Genomic DNA, 17904 nt, shown 5'->3' with positions numbered 1-17904 from the left:
CCCACCTCCAGAACTTCCTGGAGGTGAGTAACACCATCAACCCCAGAGGAACTACTCTGGATGACGTCCGTCTTTGCCTGCTCCCGTTCTCACTACTCGGGAAGGCCAAGATGTGGTTCTACTCCAACAAGGAAGCTTTCACAACATGGGAAGCTTGTTCAAATGCATTCCTAGCCAAGTTTTTTCCAGTGGGCAAGACAAATGCCCTCTGGAACAGGATTACCGGGATTCAGCAATTACCGGATGAGACCATCCCGGAAGTGTGGGAGTGTCTCCAGGAGTACATACAAGCATGCCCACACCACGGCATAGAAGAGTGGCTGATCATTCAGAACTTCTTCCATGGCCTGAATCAGCAAGCCCAGGACCACGTTGACGCAGCTGCGGGTGGTTCCTTCCTTTCTCTCGATGTTGCGGGAGCAAAGGCGCTGATTGACAAGATAGCTTCCAACCAAAGTTGGAAAGGATAAAGGCAGCCAGCCCGTCCCAGGGGCGTGCATCAAATCGACACGGTCGACATGTTAGCTGCCAAGTTGGAACTTCTGATGAAGAAGTTGGAATCTCCGCACCAGGAGGTTAATCAAGTTTTGGAGTCTCGTATGACATGTGAAACATGTGGCGAGACTGGGCACTCGGGCACCTCGTGCCCCTTAACTCAAGAGGACGCAAACTTCGTTGGGAGCAACAACAATCCCAACTCAGGATTTTGTCCTCAACAGGGTTGGAACTCTAAGCCCAACCTCCCCTTCGATCAACAACAAGGTACGAATTTCAATAACAGCTTTCAACCCACATTAAAAGACCTAGTGTACGGCAAGAAACAAATCAATGATAACATTAGTAGGAAATTTCTTGCTAATGACAAGATCCTAGAATCTATGGCTGCACAACTAGAGGGATTTAATTCTGTTATTAAAAATCAACTAAGCTTTAACAAAATGATAGAAACCCAAGTAGCTTAGCTTGCATCCTCATGTCCTAACATTAATGCGGGGAAAATGCCCGGACAACCGAAAGTACCCTCGAAAGAAAATGTTAGTGCGGTGACCACGTGTGGTGGTAAGACCACGCAAGAGTCACCTTTCCCAAAGGATGCAGGAAAGCAGCGGAAGACCATAACCGCTAGCAGTACCGAAGTTGAAGACGAAGAGCAGGAGGAGGCCGTCGACTCCAACACACCTGCTACCCAGGAAAACCGCGTGGAACCCCCGAGAACTTCATGGGACTCTCACGACACAATTGCCTTACCGTTTCCGGAGCGGATAAGGAAGCCAGTGGCCGACGAACAATTCGGCAAATTCATCGAGGTAATCAAGAAGTTATATGTGAATTTACCACTTCTTGACGCTATGCAGGTACCCACATATGCCAAGTATATCAAGGATATTCTTGGAAACAAGCGGACGCTGCCCACCACTGAGGTCGTGCAGTTAACGGAAGAGTGTAGCGCTGCTATACTCGATCTTCTCCTGGTGAAGAAGAAAGACCCAGGCTACCCCACCATCACTTGCTCGATCGGGGCTCAACATTTCTCCAACGCCCTCTGCGACTTGAGAGCAAGCGTCAGTGTCATGCCCAAGGTAGTTTATGATAAACTAAACCATCATGTACTTGCCCCTACTGCCATGTGTTTACAACTAGCGGATCAAACGGTCCGCTATCCCACGGGAATAGCAGAGAATATCTCGGTGAAAATCCGGAATTTCTTTATTCCCGTCGACTTCATCGTGCTCGACATGGAAATCGACGCCAAGACGCCGCTCATCTTGGGCAGGCCGTTCTTGAGCACAGCAAATGCCCATATTGATGTTAGGGCCAGAGAAATCCAGCTCAACATCAATGGCCAGCAGGAGAAGTTCACCTTCAAACCGAAGGTTGAACAATGCAATCAAGTCAAAGAGGTCCGGAGGAAGAAGAAACCCGAGAAAGAGACAAAGAAACCATCGCTTCCAAACATTGAAGCCCTCATTGCATTCGTGGAGACTCTGCGGATTCAGGAGGAGTTACGACTTCAAGAGGAAGCGAAGCAAATCAAGCTTCACAATCAGAAGAATGCCAAATGTCGAATCCAGCGTAAGAAATTTCTGGCATCACAGGAAGTGAAGGTCGAAACGCAACCCGCACCTAAGAAGGTGTGGTGGAAGAAAGTGTCATCGCCCAAGACTCCATCTGGCGATGACAAACGAACTAAAGGAATGGAGAGTCTGGCTCCGGACTCAAAACCCGAGTCCTCGCCATGAGGTATGTGGCACATATCCATCACTTGCATTGCATATAGGATAGTTTAAATTTTCCATGCATAATTTTCTTTCTATCTTGCAAATTATGTTTTGAATTTTAACCAACCCATATTTGAAATTTGAAAGTTATGCATCAATGAACTTCACAAAAAAAATTCGAAAATTTTTGGCCGAGCTTTAGGCCGGTCGGCCCCACCTTTTTTGTGCTTGCCAGGAACCAGCAGGGGGTGGAGACTTTGATTAAAGGCGAAGCAAAGGAAAAAGGGGGGAGCATGGGAACATGCAGAGGCACACCGAGCGGCCTCAACAGGGCCGGCCAGCCTCTGCCATCCACCCATGTTCCATCACCACCGACGAGAATCCATCCACCAGCAAGCCTAAGAACTAGAGCATTGACGTGGACCAATGGGCGCCGCTCAGGGGGGCCGATCGACCTGCCCCAGGCCGGCCGGCCTGGCCTCTACGCGCGGCTATAAAAGCCATCTAGGGCGACGATCATCAGTGCACTAGAAGCTCAAGTATTCATGTCCCAGCCCGAGCTCTTTAATCCCTTCTCTCTTCCTTGAGTTTCTTGCCTAATTGAGCTATTTTGAGTTGATTAGGAGAAGAACTCAAGTGCTAGCTCGCCTAAAAACAAAATTTGAGTAGTAATTAATGAAGTTCATAAAGCAGAAAACACAAAAATATTTCCCTTTCTAAATAAACTCATGGCTCGCTGAACATTGAACGTTTGTGATGGTTTAACACCCCGCAAGAATGACTAACAACTAATGACTAACGACTAATGCTAACCCTCCTCTTAACCTCTTATTCCTTCGGGTATTGCTCATGCTAACCTTTTGCAGGCATCATGATAACTCGAGCAAAGGAGAAGGTCAAGAAGGCGTTCTCGAGAAGATCGAGAAGCTCGCGGAGTTCATCTTCTTCTCGGGATAACATGTCGGTCTACTCCGATCACCGCTCACATGCATCCCGAGAAGAAGAAGAAATTCCCACAGTCCCAAGAAGCCACTTCCGCATCAGGATCTTGACGATGGTTGAGCAGATCGTCTACAAGAACGACTACGAGCGACAAGCACTCGAGCTACTGAAGAGGCAAACTTATGCCCATGCCAAGAGGTTTGAAACACGCTTCCTCATCATGACGGGACTTCTGCAAGACATGAACCAAGCCTTCACTGCCGTCGGATGGGAGAACTTCGCCAACATCATCGAGCCAGGTTCGCATCTCTTGACCATGGAGTTTCTTATGTCTCTTACCGTTGAAGAAATCATCACCGAAACTAAAGTTTATTTTCGGTTCTTTAACGAGCAATTTGAAATGACTCTCCAACAATTTAGTGTTGCTTTGGGCTTTAATAAAAGATGCATCTTAGACCCCAACACACTTGTTGAGCATTATCAGTATGATCGTAGCTCTTGGTGGAGTGAAATTTCTAATGAACCCATGAGTAGTAAGAACAGCATAGTTTCAATTCATAATCCTACTCTGAGGTTTCTCGCCAAGTGGCCCGCCATGGTTGTGCAATCCCACACAGACCTTCGCCTCTGTAGCTTGCCTGAGCTGTAGTGTCTATATGCTATGGCGAACAAGATTCACTTCTCGCCCGTCCGGAGCATGCTTGCTCATTGGCAGAAGATGATTACGGGTAAAAGCCCCATCGACATAACCCCACTGGTCACCCGTGTGGCGAGGTATGTCAAAGCGATGGAGGGCGCCGAAGTCACCTTCTTGCCTGAGATGGTGGTGTACAGATACGAGGTCGGTCTTGAGCATTTTGTGCAAGGGCACATGATGCGGGAAGGGCTAGGGAATTCTATCTTTATGTGTTACCCCGGGTACGATAGGGAGATCGAGCTTCCATGCCCGAGACTCTCTTTCTCTCTACTCGGTGAAAAGTCTAACATTGCAGATGGAGAAAAGAGAACCCGCACGACGGAGTGTTGCAGGTCCACAGACGAGGAGCAGGACACGGCGCGAACAAGCCGAAGCAGGTCCTTCACGGCATGCCTCGGCACAGTCGGGGCCATCCACGGAGAACATGAGCTTCGAGGAAGCGTACGGGCACTACAACTATGACCCGTACCAGGCCGGCAGTAGCAGATTCGCCGGTGGACAAGGATTGTATTACCCTACAGGTATGCATTCGTCCTATGGTCCATAGGTGGGTCCCTCATCCTCAGCACGCTTCAACTATGGGGACCCGATCCTTCGGAGCATCGCGGATCTTTCGAACCGCATCAGCACGCTTGGTACGCAGCAGTAGGAGATGCAGGACATGATGACACACAACACCCAGCTCACTCAGGAGAGCTGGGGGTTGACCTCTGCCTTGCAGTACGATGTCTCGAACATCTTCATCCACCTTGGGCTGGACTATCAGCAGTTCCAGCCATACTAGCCGTACCAGCAGCTCCAGCCATACCAGCAGGAGAACAACAACAACGAGGAGGACAAGGATGACGATGATGAGGACCTCGACGAGGGAGAGCAGGACTCCAATGAGGAGGACTGAGCTTCATCGAAGCTTGGGGGAGTCACACTGCCAGGTAAGCCATCGCACCCATTCCTTTCATTCAATAGCCATGCCAAAAAAACAAAAATACTAGTAGTAATAAATAAATAATCTCTTAACAAAAATCCCAAAAATATTTACATGCTATGAGTGGAAATCCGTGCAAGCTCTTACTTTGGAAATGATAAATAGTTGCTCTATCTAAACTCTGTATGTGCCTTATTTACAGCTTTTTACTCTCCTAGTACCTGAACTAGTTGGCACATAATAGTTTCACTGAAAATCTAGTTGAGTGGAGGCATGAGTTTAATTTCTGAAAGTCTAAGTTCTTGCGGGATTCGAGATAGCCCAAACCGGAATTTTAAACTGCTTGCTCTAGTAGGGAACACCTCGGAATACTTTTATAACTAAAATTTTGGTGAAGGTTTCCCGTGGTAAAAATGACCCATCCAGAGCCTTATATTGCATAAAACCATTTTGAGCTATCTGAAGTTACTTTGAGCTTTGTCGAATGGTGCATCCACTTCGGGAGTGGTACTTGCAGTCTACAGGTCTTTATCCCACAAATCCACCATTTGCTAGCCCAAACATAGCTAGCCTGTCAGTCACCCACTCCGGGTATTGACATCCACTTCTACTAGCTATGTCTCCCCACAATCACCATCTCATATACCACAAGTTCATTCCATAAAGCTTCCCATTCAAAACTCCAAATAATTCAAGATATTTCAGCAAGGGAGAGTGGAGTTATCTTCTTAAAAAAAGAGAAAGAAGAAAAAGAGAAGCTCACTCTCCATTTCAAGTTGCAAATTATGGAGTTCAAATAAATTCAATTCGGAAGCCATCCATTCCATACTCTCCAAAAAAAACCCCATGTTCCATGAGACTTAGATTTGGAAAAGTACCGACCCCGGCTTGGATCACCCTTCGGCTAAGCAATACAGGTAACCAAGGTATGCATACATCTTCCTACCCATAAACTCCACATATTAGCTTTAGAGATAGGAAGAAGATGGTCATATTTCTCAACCATATGTGAGGATCATACACTTTGAGCGACTCGAGAGTACCCTTGGGAAACCTGAACCTCTTTTGAAAATTCATGCAAAAATTCGAGTTGGGAACTTGAACAGGTAGCAGGGAACATTCCGATGAAGGTTGTTCAGTCCAACAACTGCTCAAGACCAAGGGATGAAAAACGAATATGCCCCACCTTCCAGAACCTTAGGTATGAGCCAACTTTTCATAAGTACATATGGGAAGAGTAATATGCTGTGCACAAGGTACCTACAAGGGGGTAAACATTGATGCAATTCCTAATCCACCGAGCCTCAGTTTAAGCTTTGCTTTAGGACAAGCAAAAGTTTAAGCTTGGGGGGTGTTGACGGCCATAAATTCACATTCTAAGCCGTCAACTTCTCAGAAATAATACGAGCTTTGCACTATGTTCCATTCATATTTTATTTGATTCTAACGAATTCCACGAGCTTTGGATGAGTTTTGATTCCAAGAACAGGTGTACCAAAAATGGGTAAAAAAAGGGCAAAACCCAGGCCGATCGGCCTCTTCTAGGCCGGCCGGCCTGGCATCTCCAAATACATGACCCCAGCTTCGAACCAGTGGCAATGTGACACATTCAAGAGGCTCTAAGTCGAGGGTTAGGCCTTGGTTCAACTGGATACACTGAAAGGCTTCAACATCCATCCAAAGGATCACAAGGCAGCCCAAGATCACAAAGATTTCACGAACCCACTTCCCTGGAGAATGTCCAAGAGCACAGCAGAGCCTCGGCAGAGTTAGAGGCCGAGATGGGCCGCAGGGAGGCCGGCCAGCCTCCCCTAGGCTAGCCTGCCTAGCACTGGCAAGCGTGGAACTGAAGCAACTACCAACCGTCTCCAGGAGAAGATCAGAGCCACTGTTTGAAGGTCGGTGGCCACGTGGCAGGATCCCCAGGCCAGCCGGCCTAGGGGAGGCCGGGTGGCCCCACATGGAAGCCTCTCAGGCTGAGATTTGGCGTGGAAGTTAAGCTCAGAGAGATTACCTGCTTCCATCCAACGCTACCTGCAGTAACCGCCAGAACCGACCTCAGGAAGGCTATAAAAGGAGGCACCATCCATCACTTCAACACACACCATTGGAGCTCTTCTCTTCCATTTGTACTTTCTAGAGTAGGTTAGTAGCTTGGGAGTTAGAATCGAGTCGAGCTTGCTCGGGACTCCGGAGTTGTCGGAAGTCTGGTATAGCTCTTGTATCTTTCTTTTGACTTTATTAATATAAGTTATCTTCTTTACTTTTCCGAGTCAGCTTTACTTTGCGTAGTCTTTCATTTACTCAAGTCTGAGGTTCAGCTTGAGCACAGAAGTTTTCCTTTAGCCTAGGCTTAGTTATCTCTCTTAGTAATCGGGAACCTATCTTTTGGGTTTTCTCGCCCGGACTAGAGTATCTCAAGTTAGTGCTCTAGATTGAGGGGGATTTCTCTCGAAGGCCTCGAGAGAAATCCTAACACTGAGTGCAGATGTGGTGTCTGACCTTAGTGTTAGCTAGAAAGTGTGTTCCACCCCACGGAACCATTGTGGTAGTCGGTAGGTGGTGACAGCCCTATTCGTCCTTTGTAGTCCACCACGTTCGGGTGTTTTCATAGCAGTAGTGCAGGTTGCCGTTGGACTCCCCTCTCATCCCTTTCTGAAGTCCTTCCTCTTCCAGCTGCCAAAGTAAGCTCTGCTTTCCCGAGAACTAGTTATGTGCTTAGTTGATCTAGAGAGGACAGCTCGATAGTTCAGAAGTGTATCAGGTGTCTTATCTCGCTCGTTCTCCTCCTAGCTCTACCTCTCTGAGGTTTAGAATCTCCGTGTGTCACTTGGTCATTGCCTGGCCATTTATCTCACTATCTATCTAGCTTACCCCCGTCTAGTCAGTCGGTCGATAAAGCTAGTACGGTTATCAATCGATTTACGATACTCTTTCCATAGTGCTTCCCTGAGGATAAATACGATACCCTGGAATACTCCAAGGTGAAGTGCTACAGCGGGTGATTCTGTGTGCTTGCAGAATATCTATTCTAATCTGGCATAAGAAACACCAACAGGGCATCGAGTCCCTGTTGAGTGATAGCTCTTTGGTAGCAGCGAGTATCTCGCATACGGAACTGGGTGCTCGAATGCTAGAGGCATGAACAATTGCCTCCTTATCACACTCAAAGGACTTGAGGAGGTCCCTGCGCAGAGAAAGGACTCCTGTGTTGCCCGGCATCTTGAGGAGTAAGTAGACGTAGTGCGGCACGACCATAAATTTGGCCAGTACTGGTCTTCCTAAGACGGCATGGTAGGAAGATTCGAAGTCGGCTACTTCGAACTTGATATACTCTGTTCGGAAGTTTTGCTCTGTACCAAATGTGACTGGGAGGGTAACCGAACCAATTGGTGTAGAGGAGTTTCCTGGAATGATGCCGTAGAAGGGAGCTTTACTCGGCGTGAGTAAGCTCATGTAGTAAAGGCCCATCTTCAACAATGTGCTTGCAAAGATCAGGTTGAGCCCACTTCCACCATCAATAAGTACTCGAGTAAGCTTGGATCCTTGGACGACAGGATCGAGTACTAGTGGGAATTTTCCTGGTTTAGAGAAGCTAGTCCATTGGTCCTCCCTGGAGAAGGTGATGGGGACCTCGCTATATTTCAAGGGTCTCTGAATTGCATGCTCGACTGAGAGAATCTCCCTAAGTAGCAGTTTTTGGGCACGTTTGAGAAGCTTGGATCTCCTTCAAATATTACGTTGACCACATTTTCGGGTTTCTAGAACCCGTCAGGATCATTCTTGTCATCATCTTCGTCCTCCTTGTTGGGCTTCTTCTTGGGTACATCCGGCAGCGGGGACTGGAAGGACTTGCGTATAATTGTGCACCCGAACATCGAGTGGTTACTCTTGGGGTGGATGGGGGCACATCTTGTTGTGCAGGATCTTGTCGAACTGATCCTGGGGTTTTTCTATTTTCCTACCATGCGGGTGCGCCCCATAGTGCCGACAGTATCATCTAGCTTGCACTTGCGCGCAGGATACGCTGGTTACTGGGGCCACCACGATCATTGTTGCACTTGCCATTGTTGTCATTATTACTGTTGACGGCCATAAATTCACATTCTAGCCGTCAACTTCTCGGGAATAAAATGAGCTTTACACTATGTTCCATTCATATTTTGTTTATTTCTAATGAGTTCCATGAGTTTTGATTTCAGGAACAAGTGCACCAGAAATGGACAAAATTGGGCAAAATCCCAGGCCAAGCGGCCTCTCCTAGGCCGGCCGGCCTGGCACCTCTGAAGACACGGCCCCAGCTTCGATTTAGTGGCAATGTGACAGACTCATAATGCCTTGAGTCGAGGATTGGGTCTCGGTTTAATCAGATGGACTGAAAGGCATTTGGCATGAATCCAAGGACTCACAAGTCAGCCCAAGTTCAAGTATAAATCAGTGATCCACATTCCTGGACAAATCACAAGCGTGGAGTGAAATGTCGGCGCAACGGAGGGCCGAGATGGGCCAGAGAGAGGCTGGGCGGCCTCCTTTAGGCCGGTCGGCCTAACATCTCAAGCATTGGAGCCACACAAAGTACACCGACCCCAGGAGGAGATCAGGAGCGTCCAGGAGAAGGTGGTGGCCAGATGGCCATGCTCCTATGCCGTCCGGCCTAGGGGAGGCTAGTCGGCCCCACTTGGAAGCCTATGAAGCTGGGTCTTGGCGTGGAAGTTAAACTCAACCACCATAACTGCTTACCACCGACGCCAACTGCTTTACCGGCCAGGAACCGACCTTGGAAGCCTATAAATAGAGAACCCATCCATCACATGTAGCACACACCATTGGAGCTCTTCTCTCTTCACTATTACTTTCTAGAGTAGGTTAGTAGCTTGGGAGTTAGAGTCGAGTCGAGCTTCCTCGGGATTCGAGAGTCATCGGAAGTCTGGTATAGCTCTTGTATCTTTATTTTGACATTATCAATATAAGTTATCTTCTTTACTTTTCTGAGTCAGCTTTACTTTCCGCTGTCTTGTATCTTCTCGAGCCTGAGTGTTCAGCACGAGTGCGGAAGTTTTGCCTTTAGCTTATGCTAAGTTATCTCTTGTATCTTATCTTATGGGTTTTCTTGCCCGGACTAGAGTATCTCAAGTTAGTGCTCTAGGTTGATTGGGATTTCTCTCGAAGGCCTCGAAAGAAATCATAACACCGAGTGCAGATGTGGTATCTAACCTTAGTGTTAGCTAGAAAGTGTGTTCCACCCCACGGAACCGTTGTGGTAGGCGGTAGGTGGTGACAGCCCTATCCGTCCCTTGTAGTTCACCACGTTCGGGTGTTTTCATAGCCGTAGTGCAGGTTGCCATTGGACTCCCCTCTAACCCCTTTCTGAAGTCCTTCCTCTTCCAGCCACCGAAGTAAGCTCTACTTTCCCGAGAACTAGTTAGGTGTTTTAGTCTGATCTAAAGAGGCTAGCTCGATAGTTTAGAAGTGTATCAGGTGTCTTATCTCGCTCGTTGTCCTCCCAGCTGCTACCTCTCCAAGGAGTTGAACCTATTTATCTGGCTTACCCCTGTCTAGTTAGTCAGTCGATTAAGCTAATGCAGTTATCACCCGATTTATGATACTCTTTACCATAGTGCTTCCCTGAGGAAAAATACGATACCCTAATTTAAATTCCAGCATTTGTTAATAAATTTAATTAGCTTTATTTAATTTTCTAAGGTTTATTGTGATTAGTCTTGCATTTAATCTAATTTTGCTTCACAAGGAATTAAATTTTTTCTAGGATAAATATGTTTGTGCATTCATGCTGGTGCATATTTTATCTTGCTTGATTTCTTAGGGGTTTGAATTCAAATTTCATTTGAATTCAAATGGTTGGAGTAGTGTTTGATTTAGACAAACAAAGGAAATAGAAAAGGAGAAACCCAAAACCCACACCAGCCCAGCGCTCGGCCCAGTCCGTCGGCCCAGTCCCGCGCCTCGCTTCCACGCGCGCGCCAGCCTAACGCCCTCACCCGCTCGGCCCGCGTTCTCCCGCACCGCAACGGCCCAGCACTCCGCGCCCCACTCGTGCGTCGCCCTCGGGCCCAACAACGCGCAAGCGTGCGTCCCCGCTTCACCCCGCTGACAGCCCGGGCCCGCTGGCAGCTTCATCTCCCTCGCTCGCGCAACGCCTGGCCGAGATCCCCGGCCACAATCTCGCCGGCCTTCCATCTCGGGCACGCACGCCCAAGTCACCACCGCCGCCCTACAAATAGCACCCCGCGACCCCCCGTGCATCCTATCTCGCTTCACAACCGCATCGCAAACCCTAGCCGCCGCCTCCTCGCCGCTCCGCCCGGAGCAGAGCACTGCGCCGCCAGGGGTAAGTCTACCCGCCCACTCGATTACTCGCCGCCGGTGGCCCTTGACCTGCCCTGACCCACCTTCCAACCTCGCAGCACGACACCGCATCGATTCGCGAGATCCAGGAGCACGGGGACGACCTGCAACAACTTCCTCCGCGAGCTCCGCCACGACTCGTCGCCGGACCTCGCCGACGACTCCCCTACGTTGCAACCCCGGCTACCACAAGCCCCCAGTGAGCACCCGCAACCTTCCCCGGTCCTTTAGGCACTAGATGTTGTAGTCCGTAGTCCATGGCGCCCCCAGAACCCCGCTCGCCGGCGAAGTCCGCCGCCGCAGTTCCGCCCCACAGCCGTGCCACTGCTCCGTGCCCCGCGCGAACGCTGCACTAGTTTGCCAGCGTCTTGCGCAAGCTTCCTGGCCCTTTTTTGCTAGAACCTGAACCCTAGAACAGCCTAATGCGTGCACGCCGGTGACCACAACCGCGTAGAGCCGCCGCCCCGTGCGCCCGTTGCCCAGATCCGTCAGATCAGAGATGGACGCCCGCGATTAGAACCCAAACCGATCAGATCTGGACCACCAGATCGAGATCCAACGGCCTGTATCCAAACGTACCGGTTCGCCTGGCGCTTTTGTTGAAGAGCCCCTCGGTTTTCTTAATATCAACCCGCAGTCCACCTCTATTCAAAAGAAATTGCAGTTTAGTCCAGAAATTAGCGCCCAGCCCCCTGAGCTCTTTAGAATTTGAACCCGCCATCCTTGGCTCCTTTTTTTGCAAGTTAGACCCCAGAATTGTTTTTTAATTATGTTTAGACCCTCGGTTTTTGCAGAAAACCCCCTAGAACCTAGTTTTTCTCGCAGATAAGCCCCTAGAACTTGTTTTAGGCCTAGATTTTGCGTTTTAGCTCCGTTTTAGGCGTTCTTTATGTCCACGCGATTGTTGTAACACGTGTAGAATAGTTCTAGCATAGTTTTGTTTGCTGTTTTCATGTATTGATGTATTATTTCTTAGTTTTTGCTATTGTTTGCATGTATGTTTATGTTGTGTATTGTTTTTGGGCCATGTGTTCGTGAGTAGACGTTGAGCTACCGGAGGAGCCCCAGTACTAGTACCCAGAGCAGCCATCTTCCGACCAGTTTGAGCAGCAGCAGGAGCAGTACGAGGAAGGCAAGTATAACATGAACACCACCTATCACTTTTAAATACAATTTCATACTGCATTTTAATACTATATGCCTATAAGGACTTTCCTAGCCACTTTATATCCTTTATATATATCCTTTGGGTTGCATTTTGGTTAGTTGTGCTAGGTGCCGCGCTATAACACACTTGGTCCTTTTTAATTAATTTGATTAATGGTTTATGCAACTTAATTCTGGGAGTGGCCCTCTGTGCTCCGTGCTTGGGTGGCTCACGTCCCGTTAAAATATGTTTTGTTAGAAACATGGTTTAGGGGGCCAGCACGGTGCTTAGTGCTTGGTTGGCCACTCTCCATAAGGACCGGTTCATAGAGCGACAACCTGGGACAACAGCACTACCACAAGACTGGAATGGGACGGTCTTGGCGTAATAATTAGGTCTTTTTGGTTTGGAGTAACTCACCTGCGGGCAGGGGCGGTAAGCTTCTATGGCCCTCGTGCTGAGTGGCCTCGTCTGTGCTTCGTGTCTTGACGCCCACTAGACCTGTTCCATAGTCGCCGATCCACCCTCGCGGTTACTCCTTACCAACGAGATTCTTTGTAAAGGCCTCGTAGTGAGTTTGCTAGTCATCTCACCTAAGGAAGTGCTGATGAACAACTAGCGTAGCTCACGACTTATGGGTAAAGATGTGCAACCTCTGCAGAGTGTAAAACTGGTATACTAGCCGTGCTCACGGTCATGAGCGGCCCAGATCCTCCTTTTGATTAGTGGGGTTATCTTCCTTTGACGAGGCAGGTTTCCCCGGGTGGCTTGCTTCGGTTTGGTTCTCAGTAGTTCTTAATTATTTTTGATTAATTTCTATGTAACTGGGTTTATGGTAATTCATCCACTTGTAGTAAATAGCTTTAATAAAATTTTGCCAAGATTAAAAGCTAATGCAGTTGAGTCAGCCAACCTTAGAGCCTCATAGTTTGTGTTATACTTGTTGCCTACAAGTTGTGTACTCACTCTTGCCTACTCTACAGTTTTTCCTCTTGGGATACTCTACTGCTGCTCAGTTCCTGCCGACGCGAGGGAGTTCACTCAGCGCTACCAGGACTGCGAGGACTTCTAGGCGTTCGTCTCCCAGTTGACATCCCTGTGGCGCCCAGCTTTCGAAAGACTTCGTTTATGTTTTACGCTTCCGCATACTCTGTATCAGACTTTTTGTCATTAATGTAATAAATAACATTCGTACTCGCTTTATTATATCTTTGTACGTGATATGTGCTGTGATATATTGTTCATTCTGTTGTATATACGTGTGACTTGATCCTGGCACGTATATGATTGCTCGGTTTATGTCCTTTTATAAATCGGGTGTTACAGAGTAGTATCAGATCCGTATCGACTGTAGGACGAAAGCCTAGATAGAACTGGTCGAGTTTTAAGTCTTCTTCTCTCTCAGCCTTGTCTGCTGAATCTATTTTGCTATTATATTCCTTGAAATTCCAAGATTCTTACTCGTCTTGCCTTGAATTCTATCTATAGAATAGTCTCCGTAGATTCTGGCCTGGAGTAAGTCGTCTGACCATCATAGGTATAAGCATAATGACCCCATTATAATAATACGATAGTACGTTCTGCGACGTGTTGTGTTAGTCGAGTCGTGTGTTAAACTCGGCTAAGTTGTGAAATTTGTATGCTTGTTATTATGCTACATGTTTGATTTGGATTTTTGGTTGATTGCATAGTTTAGTAGTTAAATTTGTTTAATGAAAATCAGTTTTAAGTTAATGTTAACTAATTAATAAAATGAGTTAGATCGTTGGGGGTAAAACCATCCACTCTATCCTGTCTACTTTATCATGTCTAAGTCTTTCTTGCAGAAAAATATCGTATCCATCTGAATTTATTCTGCAATATCCTTACTCATGAAATCTTTTGTCCAAAATCAGATGGTGAACACCTGGCGTGGTTCTGACCAGCAGAGGCCGAGAACTAGTTAGGTGTTTTAGTCTGATCTAAAGAGGCTAGCTCGATAGTTTAGAAGTGTATCAGGTGTCTTATCTCGCTCGTTGTCCTCCCAACTGCTACCTCTCCAAGGAGTTGAACCTATTTATCTGGCTTACCCCTGTCTAGTTAGTCAGTCGATTAAGCTAATGCAGTTATCATCCGATTTATGATACTCTTTACCATAGTGCTTCCCTGAGGAAAAATACGATACCCTAATTTAAATTCCAGCATTTGTTAATAAATTTAATTAGCTTTATTTAATTTTCTAAGGTTTATTGTGATTAGTCTTGCATTTAATCTAATTTTGCTTCACAAGGAATTAAATTTTTTCTAGGATAAATATGTTTGTGCATTCATGCTGGTGCATATTTTATCTTGCTTGATTTTTAGGGGTTTGAATTCAAATTTCATTTGAATTCAAATGGTTGGAGTAGTGTTTGATTTAGACAAACAAAGGAAATAGAAAAGGAGAAACCCAAAACCCACACCAGCCCAGTGCTCAGCCCAGTCCGTCGGCCCAGTCCCGCGCCTCGCTTCCACGCGCGCGCCAGCCTAACGCCCTCACCCGCTCGGCCCGCGTTCTCCCACACCGCAACGGCCCAGCACTCCGCGCCCCACTCGTGCGTCGCCCTCGGGCCCAACAACGCGCAAGCGTGCGTCCCCGCTTCACCCCGCTGACAGCCCGGGCCCGCTGGCAGCTTTGTCTCCCTCGCTCGCGCAACGCCTGGCCGAGATCCCCGGCCACAATCTCGCCGGCCTTCCATCCCGGGCACCCACGCTCAAGTCACCACCGCCGCCCTACAAATAGCACCCCGCGACCCCCCGTGCATCCTATCTCGCTTCACAACCGCATCGCAAACCCTAGCCGCCGCCTCCTCGCCGCTCCGCTCGGGAGCGGTTCCGTAGCCACAACGTCCCCGCGGGCGTTATGAAGATGAAGCAGAAGGAGTTCCTTGCACTGAAGCAGGTAATCTCAGAAATAATCATTCAGCATTTCCTTTTGAGCTAATACCCCCTTGTTCTATCGTTCTGAGTCATGAATTAATCCTTCGATATACATATATCTGTCTTTTTCACTTCAGGGGAATATGACGGTCACGAAGTATCGTGATCATTTTCTGCAGCTTGCTCGCTACGCCCCTGCCGAGGTTGCGGATGACCGCAAGAAGCAGGAGCACTTCATGGAGGGTCTTGAGGACTACCTCCAGTACGCGCTGCTCAACCTCCGCTTCGACGACTTCAACCATCTGGTTGACAGCGCGCTCAACACGGAGCGCAAGCACCTGGAGATGGAGGACAAGAAGAGGAAGATTGTCCCCGTTGCTTCTGGCAGCAACACTCGTCCTCGCCTCCAGCCGCCCCAGCAGTACCAGCAGCAGCAGTACCGGCCTCCCCAGCAGTACCAGCAGAGGCCGCAGCAGTACCCGCCTCAACAGCAGCAGCAGGCAGGTCAGGGCCCGAGGTTACCGGCACCTCCGGCTCGTACTGCTCCACCAGCTCCGCCAGCACCTCAGGCTCCATGGCAGGCAGCTCCTCCTGCCGGACAGCAGGCTCAGGGACCCCCTCGCACCTGCTATCACTGCGGCCAGCCGGGGCACTATGCCAACTCTTGCCCCCGGAAGGCGCAGGCGCGACAGCAGGGGCGCCCAGCTCAGCCTAGGGCGCCAGCACAGGGTCGGGTGAACCACGCGACAACCGAGTCAGCGGGCGAGGCTCCTAACGTGGTTATTGGTACGTTCATGGTCAACTCTCACCCCGCTACAGTGATTTTCGATACCGGTGCTACTCATTCTTTAATTTCCAAGTCATTTGCCGAGAAGCATGGTATACCAGTTTCTTGTATGAGGACAGCTATGGTAGTTACCTCACCTGGGGGCCAGATACATACATATTCTATATGCTCCAGAGTTAGTATGGTCATAAAGGGGGTAGAATTCCGCACTGGTTTGATCGTCATTGATTCCTCGGGGATAGATGTGATTGTGGGCATGGAGACCCTTACCAGATGGGGAGTCCGTATTGATTGTGCTCAGCGGACAGTTCACTTGTCAGCATCTGATGGCCAAGAGGTGACAGTCAGTGCTTCAGATCCCTCGGGATTTCTTCATCAGATGGAGGCTAGACCCACGGATGGTATTCGCGTGGTGTCTGAATTCCCAGATGTCTTTCCGAATGATTTGCCAGGTATGCCGCCTGAATGCGACATCGAGTTTTCTATTGATCTCTTGCCTGGCACTGCTCCTATTGCAAAGCGGCCCTACCGCATGGCACCTATAGAGCATGAGGAAGTCAAGAAGACTATTGATGAGTTGCTAGCCAAGGGCTATATCTGTCGCAGCTTCTCTCCTTGGGCTTTTCCATTGTTGCTAGTAGATAAGAAGAATGGCTCGAAGAGAATGTGTGTCGATTATCGGGAGCTGAACGTAGTTACTATCAAGAACAAGCACCCACTGCCCCGTATTAAGGATCTCTTTGATCTGCTTCGAGGTGCTCGTATATTTTCGAAGATTGATCTGCGTTCCGGTTATTTTCAGCTGAGGATCCGTCCTGGGGATATTCCGAAGACGGCATGCACCTACAAGTATGGAATGTATGAGTACACGGTCATGTCCTACGGCTTGACTAATGCCCCGGCTTTCTTCATGCATCTGATGAACATGGTTTTCATGGATTATCTGGATGTCTTCGTGGTGATCTTCATTGATGATATTCTGATCTTCTCCAAGACAGAGGAAGAGCATGAAGAGCATCTAAGGCTCGTGTTGCAGAGATTTAGAGAGCATCAGCTGTATGCTAAGTTCAGCAAGTGTGAGTTCTGGATTGACGAGGTTCCATTCCTCGGTCATATCATCTCCAAGGGAGGTATTGCAGTTGATCCGAGCAAGGTGAAGGATGTGCTCGAGTGGGAGACATCGCAGACGGTGAAGGAAGTCCGGTCATTCTTGGGCTTGGCAGGATATTATCGGAGGTTCATTGAGAATTTCTCCAAGATCGCAAAGCCTCTGACTTCCTTGCTAGAGAAGAATGCGGCATTTATATGGACTGATGAGCATCAGTTGGCCTTTGATGAGCTGAAGAAGAGGTTGACTACGACGCCAGTCCTTACTCTGCCAGACCAGAGCAAGAGGTTCACGGTGTACTGTGATGCTTCGAAGGATTGTCTTGGTTGTGTTCTGATGCAGGAGGGTAGAGTGATTGCTTATGCTTCACGGCAGTAACGTCGGTATGAGCTGAACTATCCCACTCATGATCTTGAGTTAGCCGCAGTTGTGCATGCTCTGAAGATTTGGAGGCATTACTTGTATGGGCAGCAGTGTGATATCTACACTGATCACAAGAGCCTCAAGTATATTTTCACGCAGGATGAGCTGAACATGCGGCAGAGGAGATGGTTAGAGTTGGTCAAGGATTATGACCTGGAGATTCACTATCATCCGGGTAAGGCCAATGTCGTGGCAGATGCTCTGAGCAGAAGAAGCTATGTCAACTATGGCCGTTGCTTTCCAGATGCCTCAGGAGTTATGTGAGGAGTTTGAGCAGTTGAGTCTGGGTTTCTTGCATCATACTTCGAGTGCGACATTCGAGGCAGTACGCACTCTAGAGGCAGAGATCCGGCAGCATCAGAAGGAAGATGAGAAGCTGCAGGAGATCCGTG

The 17904-nt window shown here is 48.4% G+C and overlaps 1 non-coding gene across 1 annotated transcript; it reads right to left on the bottom strand.

Annotated features, from left to right (window-relative positions):
* Positions 1 to 203: 203 nt before the first annotated feature.
* Positions 204 to 310, bottom strand: LOC120657806. The gene has a single exon (XR_005668342.1). It is a non-coding gene; the product is annotated as a small nucleolar RNA R71 (small nucleolar RNA).
* Positions 311 to 17904: the final 17594 nt, after the last annotated feature.

The sequence above is a fragment of the Panicum virgatum genome, chromosome 1N (genome assembly GCF_016808335.1).
Source record: "Panicum virgatum strain AP13 chromosome 1N, P.virgatum_v5, whole genome shotgun sequence".
NCBI lineage: Eukaryota > Viridiplantae > Streptophyta > Magnoliopsida > Poales > Poaceae > Panicum > Panicum virgatum.
The sequence above is the reverse complement of the archived record's forward strand: the minus strand, read 5'-3'. Positions and strand labels throughout refer to the sequence as shown.